The following is a 10922-nucleotide window of genomic DNA, read 5'->3' as shown; positions in this document are numbered from 1 at the left end:
GTGTGTTTTGTGGGCGTTTTTACCTGGGAATGCCTACCTTGCTTTTCACTTTCAGTAAGCCACGCTAACAGAAGTGGCACTAGGAAAAATTAACGTTAAAGCTAGGAAAATGCTGCTAACTAGAGTTAGCAGCAACTTGTAATTACGGTGATAAAAAAAGCTGCTATAAAGTTCAAAAATTGACGTTACAATGGCGGTAAGTCCTTGTAAATATGCCCCTTAGTCTGGCCAGTCTAGGTGTATGAACCTTTATGATGGTCCCACCGAGTATATTCACTAATGGCTTATGGTATGTTTTGAATGTGAATTTTCTCCCGAAGCAATAAACACTTGAAATGTTCCACTGCCCAACAGCAGGCTAACAGTTCTTTTTCGATGACTGAACAAACCTTCTAATTTTCCTTCAGAGTCCTTGACACAAACCCCACGGTAACTTCACTACCAGATCTATTCTTTTGGGCTAACGTGGCTCCCAACCATTCATTACTCCCATCAACCATAGCAATGCATTCCTTTGGGGAATCAAAAGGGGTGAATATTCCGTCTGTTCCCATGTCTTGCTTCAGTGAAGCAAATTCCTCCTGAACTGCGTCACTCCACTCAAACACCTTCCATTTTTGAGTATGTCTCATAAATTTGGAAAAAACAACTTTCAATTCCTTTTACTGACCACATAGGACTCTATAAAACATCAAACTAGGAGCCAACATAGTGGGGAGAAAAATAGGGAATTGATGGTTACTAAGCACTCAGTATGTAGCCCATCTTGCAAGTGACTTCCTAAAAAGGGCTCTTTGTTGTTATACCAACACCTTGCACAACTCTGGACAGGGCACTAGACACTTCAAACTCACAATGTGTGATCCTGGGCAGGTGTCTGCATTCTCTGAGGCTGTGATTGTATTGCCTCACTAATCCTATCCAGTACCCGCTACTCACTGACACCCTATGTACTCCTAGGCCCGCATCAAGCTATCACAGGATCTTCCAATTTTGCCATAGGTTAGTCCAGCTCTGTGATACTCTAACCATGTTCAGTGACTTGAGTCCCTCTTTCTCAATCTTTGCATGCTCCTTAACTGTATACTTCTGGAAGTGTGGCAAGTTAGACATCAAAGTCTTGCTATCATTTTGCCCAAATGTAGGAAACGACCTGGCAACAGTGAGAATCAAGAAAACCCTCCTGGAAGTCCTATAGTGAGTTTTGTGATTCACTATTAAAGAATACTTCCAGATTTGTTGACATCTTCTTGCTCCCATACATCTCTAGCCTCCCTTTGTACAGCAGAGACCATATGGACTTTTTAAATAGGATAAACAGTATTCCGTGGAATAAACAGTACATTCTAGAAACAGTAGATGCCATATCTTTACATACATCCATAACACACGAGGATGGTTTGCAGGCCAGCACATATCATTTAAGATCTGGCTCAATTAGCCTGATGGAACATTCACACATGTTATGTTATGTTAATTTAGTTTTATAGGGCGCACAGCTACCCAAAAAGGGTTTCCCTGCGCCAGCCTGAAGAACGGAAAAAGAAGCGGTTTGATTGGTTGAACACCCATGTCTTTAAACTTTTGTGGAATTTTGCAAACGTTTGTTTCATTGCGAAGGGATGTAGGAAGAGTGTTCTACAGAATAGGGCCAAGACAAGCAAAATAGCAGCCGCCCATCCGAGAGAGTTTAACCCTGGGAACCAAGAATTTTCCCTGCCGCTGAGGAGCTGTGCTGCTGAGTGCCCGTACTGGTCACCACATCAAGGATCTTTGTTATCACCTGCATGGGCCGCCGCCACCAAGCACCGTTGCCGCTGGGTGGCCGCCTTCAAACACCATCCCAGGATCATCGTGCACACTGCGGACGCCTGCAGCTGGGAGCTGTTGCCTCTGCAAGTCCACCTGTCATCATTGTGGCTTCCTCACGAAGCTGCGTGCCGTGCCCCTTTAAACCTCAGGTACATTGTGCATCACCGGGTCATGTAGACCACAAAGTTTGTTTCACACGCTTTTGAGTGCTATATTTACGTGCATTGTGGCTTCTTGATCGCTTTTTGAGCCTTGTGTTAAGCCTACATAAAGATACTTATTTTTCTATAGCTATGTGTGGTGTCCCTTTGTAGTGTCTTTACTGCTTTATTGTGTATGGTCATAAATGCTTCACACACTGCCTCTGAGATAGGCCTGTCTGCTTGGGCTAGGTTACTACAGGGTTGAGCTGGGGTTATCAAAGGATGTATCCCCCTTACTCTGACTTATGAAGAAGGATCCCTATTTGGACACTGGCGCCAGCCACTGCAACTGGAGATCCCCATTTCTAACAGCCCCCATATGTTTCTAGGACCGAGATGCAATCGGCAAAATTTCAGCATATCTTGTGAGCTGATCCTTGCAGTATATAAAGTCAGAGAGCCATTCCTTGAACTTAGGGTCCCGCCCCTTGCCCCATCTGCATGCCAGCCGGTGCTTAGCTAATAGTAAGCCCATTGCGACAATCTTCCTACAAGCCTGTGGCAGATCAGCCGTGTATCCTAGGAGTGCCAATATTGGGATGAGTGGTATTTCTACCCCGTCCATTGTAGCCAATGCCTCTATTACTTCCCTCCAGTATTCACACACTGCCGGGCACAGCCATAAAAGGTGTATGTAGTCCACTCCCACCCGTCGTCATCTCCAGCAATGATCATTCTCGCTTAGCTTGAATTTATACAAATTTGTAGGGGTATAATCGGTTCTATGCAAGAATTTGACATGAATGATGCGAAGCTTACTGCTTGCTGTGATGGCCTCTGTTTGCAAGCAGCAGAAACCCCATTGCTCATCTGTGAGTGGCTCCTCTAGATCCAAATCCCATTCCTCCCTTGCACCCTGTGATGTTTGTGACCCCTCAATCAGAGCTGTGCTATAGATGCGAGACACAGCATGCGCCGGCCCGACAGTTTCGGTGCCCAGTGGAGAACTTCTAATGTGCTCGGTTCTGCTGACAAGCCAGGGACATTGGCTCTAATCTCATGCTTAAGTCTTATTTATAGGAATATTTCCAAGGGGGTGGTCTGTTCACAGCTCAGCAGTTCATGCTGGGTTTTCAATTGCTTCTCATGGTATAAGTCTCCCCACACCGTAAGGTTCTGTTTTCGAAACATATCGCAGCATGCTGTTTCCAGAGTGACCGGTGCAGCATATAAGTATGAGAGTGACATCAGTGGAGAGTATAATGCCGGTATTTCCATTAGTTTGGATAATCTCTGCCAGGCAGAATTGGTGCAGTTGACTGTATGATGGGCAACCCCCTAACCTGGAACTGCGTTTCCCAAGAAAGAGTGTGTTGGCATGGGCCACATGTATCCCCGTTCAACAGCCAAGTGTGACATGAATGGGGGGGATGAAGCCAATAGGTAGAGTGGTGTGCTTGTGCACTGACGAAGTATAGCTCAATGTCCAGAGTCTCAAAACCGCCTCTGGCAAAAGACTGTGTCAAGGTTTTCCATACCACCCTGGGTTGTTCCCCCCCATGCAAGTTTAATGAGCATTGATCACAGAGTATTAAAAAGGGGCGTCCGGGATTGTAGGGAATATTGATGACCAAATATAAAAGTTTGGGTATGATGTTCATTTTCATTACCGCCAAAACACAGTGGTAGCATGATCCATCTATCAACCCATGAGCTAATGGTCTCAATTGCTTTGCTATAATTAGCACAAATGGTTGTTTCTCTGTCCCTGGTTAAGACCACTCCTAGGTATTTTATTTCCTGCGCGCACCAGCTCAGTGGGAAATCAGGGTGAATTGTGCAGTAGAGGGGATGAGTGATCTGAGATTTAGTCCAGTTTAGTTTTATCACAGAGATGTTACCGAACTTTATAAATTCCCAAAGAATCGGGTTGAGGCTGACGCTGGGATCTCTCAGATATCTCGTGATATTGTCAGCATATAACGATATCAGAGTCTGACGTGAGGGGTATGGGATGGCATATTCTCTATGGTGCTGTCTAATTTTAGCCCCTAAGGGTTCGATTGCTAAAGCAAAAAGTAGCGGGGACAACGGGCAGCCCTGCCGAGTACCTCTTGTGATGTTCATCAGGTCTGGATATGATCCGTTAACCTGCACTATGGCTTCAGGCTCGGTGTAAAATAGCCTTATCCATTTGAGGAAGGGCAAGGGCAGTCCCATTCTGCTCAGTATGGCAAACAAATACCCCCATTTGAGGGAATCAAACGCTTTAGTAGCATCCAAAAGATACCTGCTGCGGGTATGTCTGGGTCTATGTCATGTAACAGAGCAAAGGTGGTTCTCAAATTATGGGAGGGGGACCTGCCCGGCACAAACCCTGCCTGATCCGGGAGCACCAATCCCTCCATTAGCAGTGATAGCCTATTAGCTATAATTTTGGCAAGTATTTTGGTGTCACGGTTAATTAGCGACAAAGGCCTGTAGGCGTCACAGTTGGAGGCCATGTTGCCCTGTTTGTGTAACGAGATGATCATAGGCTGGCACTTCGATGGCGGGAAGATGTCTGGCTCCGTGGCTTCTTCAAAAACTTGTTTGAGTATCGGAACCAGCTGCTCAACGTAGCACTTATAAAAGTCTGCAGGCAACCTGTCCGGCCCAGGGGCCCTGCCCGAGCGAGGGCCATTATAGCTGCATGTATCTCATCCTCCTCAAATTCTGCCCATAGAAACTCTCTGCGAGAGTCATTTACCTACCCCAGTACCGTGTCCTCAAAATAGGATGCTATATCTGGTATACCATTCTCTTTAGTGTTGATATAGCTCCGCAGAGTAGTTGGAGAATATCTCAAGGATTTCTTTAGATTTCTGTTCCCTCCACCATCTTTTGTTTACAATATTTGGTTGGCAAATCTAGGGATTCTAGCAGCCTCTGCAAGGCTCCTGCCAGGGCGTTCTCCCTCATCATATGCTCTGGCCATGTGATATTTCGAGCAAAATCTGGACTTAAGCTCTGCTTCTTCTGCATACTCTGTAAGGAGCTCTCTGTGCCTTGCACTATGTGAGCGGTCTGGGGAGGATGCAACTACTTCTTCTGTTTTTTTAATGTCTGTCTCTATTTTGTGTAGGGTGACTCGAATGGATTTGAGTATCCCCCCCCTTTTGGTTATACACAGCCCCCTGATCATAACCTTGAAGCTCTCCTAGACACAAGATAATGTCGCAAAACTACCAATGTTGCACAGAAAGTAATTGGTGATCTCCTGGCGGATTTCTTCACAGAAAGCTGTATCCAGTTAGGCCGTAGGCTGGAGCCTCCACGACTGGTAAGGGGAGGTCCTCCAGAGAGGGATTCAGAAGAACAGGGGTGTGGTCGGAAAGGGTACGTGCAAAGTGCGTTGCCTCTCTTAGCCACATTTTTAGCCCAGTTGAGAGTAGCCAGAAGTCTAGCCTTTACCAGCTGGAGTGTACACTGGATATAAACGTGCCCTCTCTGTGAGCAGGATGGAGGGCTCTCCATGCATCAAATAAGTGATGATCAGCTATAATGTCTGAAAGATGTTTAGCTGCATGGGGATGCGAGAGTGTATGCATGAGGGAGCGGTCTAGCCCTAGGTCAAGTGTCAAGTTAAAATTTCCACCCCACACTACAAATGTGGAACCTATTTCTAGGATGCACCCCCAGAGGTTAACAATAAAATCCGGATTGTCAATGTTGGGTGCGTAGCATCAGGCCAGAGTGTCAGAGTGACCTGCAAGCCTACCCCACATAATGCAGTACCTGCCTTTGGAGTCCTGGTGCTGTTCTATTGGACAATAGTCCACACCCAATCGGACTAAAATAGCTGTGCCCCGTGAATATGTGGAAAATGGAGAGAAGCAGCTATTCCCACCCATATCTTGCCAAATGTAGCTGGGACCCGCTGATTGAGATGTGTCTCTTGTATCATAGCTATTTGGATCATGTGTCTTTCCAAATATCCTAGCTCCAACCAGGGCTTGCGTGGGTCTCCAAGCCCGCGCACGTTCCATGTTAAGCAGCGAATTATAGGAATTCTGTCTGAGGTATCAGCAGCCATCACCCTTTGGGAATGCCGGTGGGATCGAGGATGTATTTCTGGGCCATATCAAATAGTAGTTAGATTGTGAAATCAAGCATATACGATTCCATGTCTGTATTGCTATGCAGTGCAAGTCTTCTCCAGTAATAAAAAGAAAGTGTACCCCCCCTCCACCCACACCTGTAGCCCAATCTCACAGGCGAATGCATACCCACCCTTCCCAACAGTGTAGAGAGTATAAGAGGAGCTCAGCATAGTGCACAGCACTGCTAAAAACAACATAGTATAGGAGTTCAGTTACAGACTTGGGAGGGGGCATTCCCACTGGGGATATGCACCAAAGAGACCATTAGAGCACCTCGCAGTAGCGAGGGAACCCGGGAGGACATTATTCTAAGGCAACATGGCGTGTCAATATACAGGTATACCTGGCACATCATATAATATGCATGTGTAGGGACTTATCTGTTCAATACGACGCGTGCATCATTACTCAACACGGTAGGCCACATTGTCCAGTCAATTATAGAGAAATAGTTAAATTTTGATTAAATGTCACCTTCACTCCACATCTGGGGCTGGGGAAGACCCTCCAGAGCAGCCGCTCTCTTCACGGGTTGCGGGTGAGAGTCGCAAGACAGTTTTTAAAAAGTCCTTAATTTGGCTGGGTAAAGCATGGAATATTGTATATTAGCCAGTTGCAGCTTTTTTTAACTGGAAATAATTTTTTCTATGCCTCTTGCACTGCCAGGGTGAAGTCTGGGTATATCGAAATTTTGTTCCCCTCAAAAGACAGCTCTTGCCGTTCCCTTGCCAACCGCAGTGTAGTGTCTCGATCTTTATAGTTGAGTAAGCGTGCCAGGATCGGTCTGGGGGGATCTGGAGGATGCCTCAGCACCAAGGAACAATGTACCCTCTCAACCACCAGGACCCTGGAGAAAGCCTCAACACCAAATACGTCTAGCAGGAGTTTCTCAAAGTAGTCCTCCATATGTCCGATGGCCGTGGATTCCGGTATCCCTACAAAACACAAATTATTCCTGCGTGAATGCGCCTCCAGGTCCTCATTTTTGGCAGGAATGATCTTTAGTAGCTTCTCCATCCCCAGGGTTTTCTCATTACTGACCCCAGAGCAGTCTTCTATGACAGAGATGCGCTGTTCGGTTTCGGAGAGGTCCATGCGACTGTTCATTGCATCCATTTTGGCTTCTATTGACGTGAGGCTCTGTCGCATAGTCAGTAGTAGCTCCTTGATGTCCGAGTCTTGTGTCAAGGTTGAGGCAGGGGCGTCTTCCTTTCTTTGTGTTGCCGCGTAATTTTGGTCTTCGGGGGCATTTTTCAAGGTGGAAAACTGCAGCTTGGACTGCTTGCCCTCCGTGCGGCCCATGCTGATCCCAGCCACGCAGAAAGAGAGGCTCCAAATGAATAGCGGCGAAGGCTTCAGATGTGTCGCATACACCTCACGTTAAGGGAAAACAGCAGATTTGGTCCAAGTCACACACCCCTCACATCAGGGATACAGTATATTAGTGTGGGTGCACGGCTGCAAGGGATTCTCAGCAGGCTCGCCCATGACTCACACCCAGCCCGTGCTCCCCTGCGGTTGCACAGCAGGGCCCAGTGCGGATCACCGCTCATGCAGACAGCAACAGACGCTACCCAGGCAGCAAAAGATCAGGCTGCCGTTGCCGTAGAGTATGCCCTCAGGTGAAAGTCAGAACCTCATGCAGGCTTCTCTGCTCTGTATACAGGTATCTATCTCCGAGTGAGTGTCGCCCCAGTGTAGGTCTGTAGAAGTAAATGGAAATTGTAATTTGTGGCAAGATTCAGTGCTGTATCACTGATCGGTATAAAGCTGAGTGTCTGCAGTCTTATGGGTCCAAGCGTCAAGTGTTCCTCCAGCACAGTATCGTGGCTCTCTTTTGTGCAGTTTTGTCAGTGACAGTGTGCCTTGGGTATTCAGCCCCACAGGATCTCTCGTTTAATACCGCGTCACTTATGGCCATTTGTCTGAACCTGGCAAGGCCTATGCGGTAGAGCAACAGCCGCAGGCCAGCCCAGGCCCGGGTAGCGCGATCAGTCGAGCACACGTTGCACTCCCTCCCTGCAGTCAGTGGAGGTCGTCCTCTAGTCTTGAGGCAGTCGTTTGCTTCCGCCTACGGTGCTTCCCAAAAAATCACATCGGACACAGGTAGGGGCATATAGAACTCACCCTAAGTCGCCCCGCACCACTCAGGAGTCCTCCTTCATGGTTTTGGGTCAAAGCGTGCAGTATCTGGGCCCACCAGTCGCCGGAGTCAGCAACACCGGCAGTGCATCGCCTGTGGTCTCGTCTCAGCACAGGAGGAGAAGATATCGCCGTTGCAGCCCCTGCTTCAACGGTTGCGGCCCGCGGTGTTGGAAAGCCATTTAGTCCGCCAACTTGCTACGCTTTGCGGGTCTCCGTGCAGCATCCATCTTTTTCAGGCTTTAGGAGCTCATGCACATTTCTACTGCAGCGCTCAGGTAGGCGACAGCGGTTGATTGTTTTATAGATAATTTTTACGCCGTTTGATGCCTTATCTTTGTCGGATTATGCCAGATGCAGCTCCCAGGCTTATAGAGCCTCCCTAAGGTGCGGCCATCTTGTCCCCGGCTCTCAAGCGCCCCTATTGTCTTCATAGTCTTCAGGGTGTCTTTGATGGTGAGGGCGGTCCAACTGTCAAGTGTCTGCTGCATGGTGTAGGGAATGGTGGGTGTAGGTTCTGTGAGAAGTTGGCCTGGTATATGCTGTCCACTAGGTATAGTGGGCACCTTGCACCAGTCCAAACGACCCTTTATTGATGGTAGGTTAAAGACAACCTTTGTTGAAAGCTATCCTAGTGGTAGCTATGGAGAGCAGCCTTCAGGCTAAGTTTTAAAGGAGTGTAAAGCAGCTTCTTTTACCAGTCTATAATCTCTTGAGTGACCAAATGAAAGGAGAACCACACAAGGTATATATAAAATATATGCATTTATTCTAAAACACACTCCACTTGTCTCTTTATGAGGCTAGTGTTCGAAGTACACGAGTTACAAGCAAAATATCCACAGTAAATAGCACAATCTACAATAGGCCCGAGGGGCGAACCAAAGCATATATCAACAAAGTGGTATAAGAACCACGACTTTGACTAGACACAAGGCCTAGAGCCTGTAGAAGTGCAGGGACCACAAAGAACCACCCAAGGTAGAGACACAGGGGACCCACACGGGACGCGTGCAGTGTGAGAACACAGCCGCGAATCGCCGTTAACTTCAATGGGGAAAGTCGCGGTTGGAAATTTAGAGAAAAGGGACACTTAGGAGAGGACTTTGAGGAAACCCCTTTAGACTTAAGGGGTTCTAGGGCCAACACTCAGGGAAGCACCAGAGTACTCGAATTACCTCACCCTGGGAAGCTGGGTGCATAGGTGTCTTTTGTTGTCGGGAATCGTCAATGATTTCAATGGCGATCTGCTGCAAAGTTCTGCTGCTGTCGAAGTGAAAAGTGTCTGGTGTGATCCAAGCCTGGATTGAAGATGAGGAGAACCTGAGAGCAGAGGGGACATAGTCTGGGTCACTAGCCAGTGACCAGGGGCACGATAGAAGGATGCCCACCGATGTTGGGTGATTTCAGGTTGAAGAGGTGAAGCTTGACTCTGCTGCCATGAGGATCAGGAGGCGTCGACGACAACCAGGAGCTGGACTCAAGCTGTCCCACAAAGGATGTCGAGTGCTGAGGTGTTGGTGCCCGGATTGGACCCAACAAACCTTGGCAACAGCATTCCCACATGTGAATAAATTATGATGATGTAGTGTGCACTGTACCAACTTTACCCGCATGAGTGTGAGTGTAGGAGGCTGGCTTGGCATATGGTGCACACCTTATAGTGAGTTTAGTGGTCTTTGTTAACCTTTGCTCTCTAGTTGGTAGCTGTGGAGAGCACCCTTCAGGCATTTCTTGAAGGAGTATGAAGCAGTTTGTTTTACCACATTTATTTGACAGTGTAGATCCGACTAAAACAAACCATACAGTGTATATAAAAAAGAATTCTATTTATTACACACACAATCACTAACACATTGGCATATCTCCTGCCCAGAGATACCAACAATACACAAGAAGATACATAAAGCAGCACAAATATGCAATGGTCTCCAGGGGGAAACCAAACCATACACTAAGAAAGTGGAATGCAAACTGCAAAGGAGAACGGTACTTGGCCCAGAAGACTCAGAGGAGCCGGAAGAACCAGGAACCTAAGTACCCAGGAACCCCACAGAGACTGTGTACATTGTTGAAACACAGCCACAAGTTTATGTTTATTTTTATGTTTTGTAAAGTGCATGGCTACCCAAAGGCTTCCACGCACTGGTGAGTACTGTGTTGAGTAGGGCCTCGGGTACATTAACAGGGAAACAGTCATGTCTTAACTTTCTTCCTGAAGGAAAGTTCATTTTCCAGTGCTCTGAGACTGGGTGGAAGATCGGTCCACAACTTCAGTACTACGTGTGCAACAATGTCCCTCCCCATCTCATCCTTTTTACCCTGGTTGTACTGAGGAAATCATGATGAGAGGATCTCAGGTGTCTAGATGGAACATAAATGGTTACCAACTCTCTGAGCTTTACTGGGCCCTTGTAAACATACCCATTAGAAGTCAACTGAGAAGTCTGGATTGCAGTTTTGAAGAAGAAGGACCCTTCCAAGAGGACCATGAAGAAACCCTTTGGAGGATTGAAGGTTGGAGAGCCATCCCGCCAATGGACACCCCATGAACCAGGTTACCTGTACTAGGGGAATCGGGTGCATTGGGGTAAAGTGACGTTGGAATAGGCCGTAGAAGACAATTCGAGTCTCTGGAAGAAATGCATTTGAAGAAGCCTGTGAAGAAGTCTGGTTGATTCCA

General features: G+C 47.3%; 1 protein-coding gene across 1 annotated transcript in view; it reads left to right on the top strand.

Annotated features, from left to right (window-relative positions):
• The window catches only part of LOC146805858 (extracellular calcium-sensing receptor-like), a 148771-nt gene that overhangs the window by 30954 nt on the left and 106895 nt on the right, over positions 1-10922 (top strand). The gene's annotated exons all lie outside the window — the stretch shown is intronic.

Source organism: Triturus cristatus, chromosome 8, assembly GCF_964204655.1.
Source record: "Triturus cristatus chromosome 8, aTriCri1.1, whole genome shotgun sequence".
Classification (NCBI taxonomy): Eukaryota; Metazoa; Chordata; class Amphibia; order Caudata; family Salamandridae; genus Triturus; species Triturus cristatus.
The sequence above is the reverse complement of the archived record's forward strand: the minus strand, read 5'-3'. Positions and strand labels throughout refer to the sequence as shown.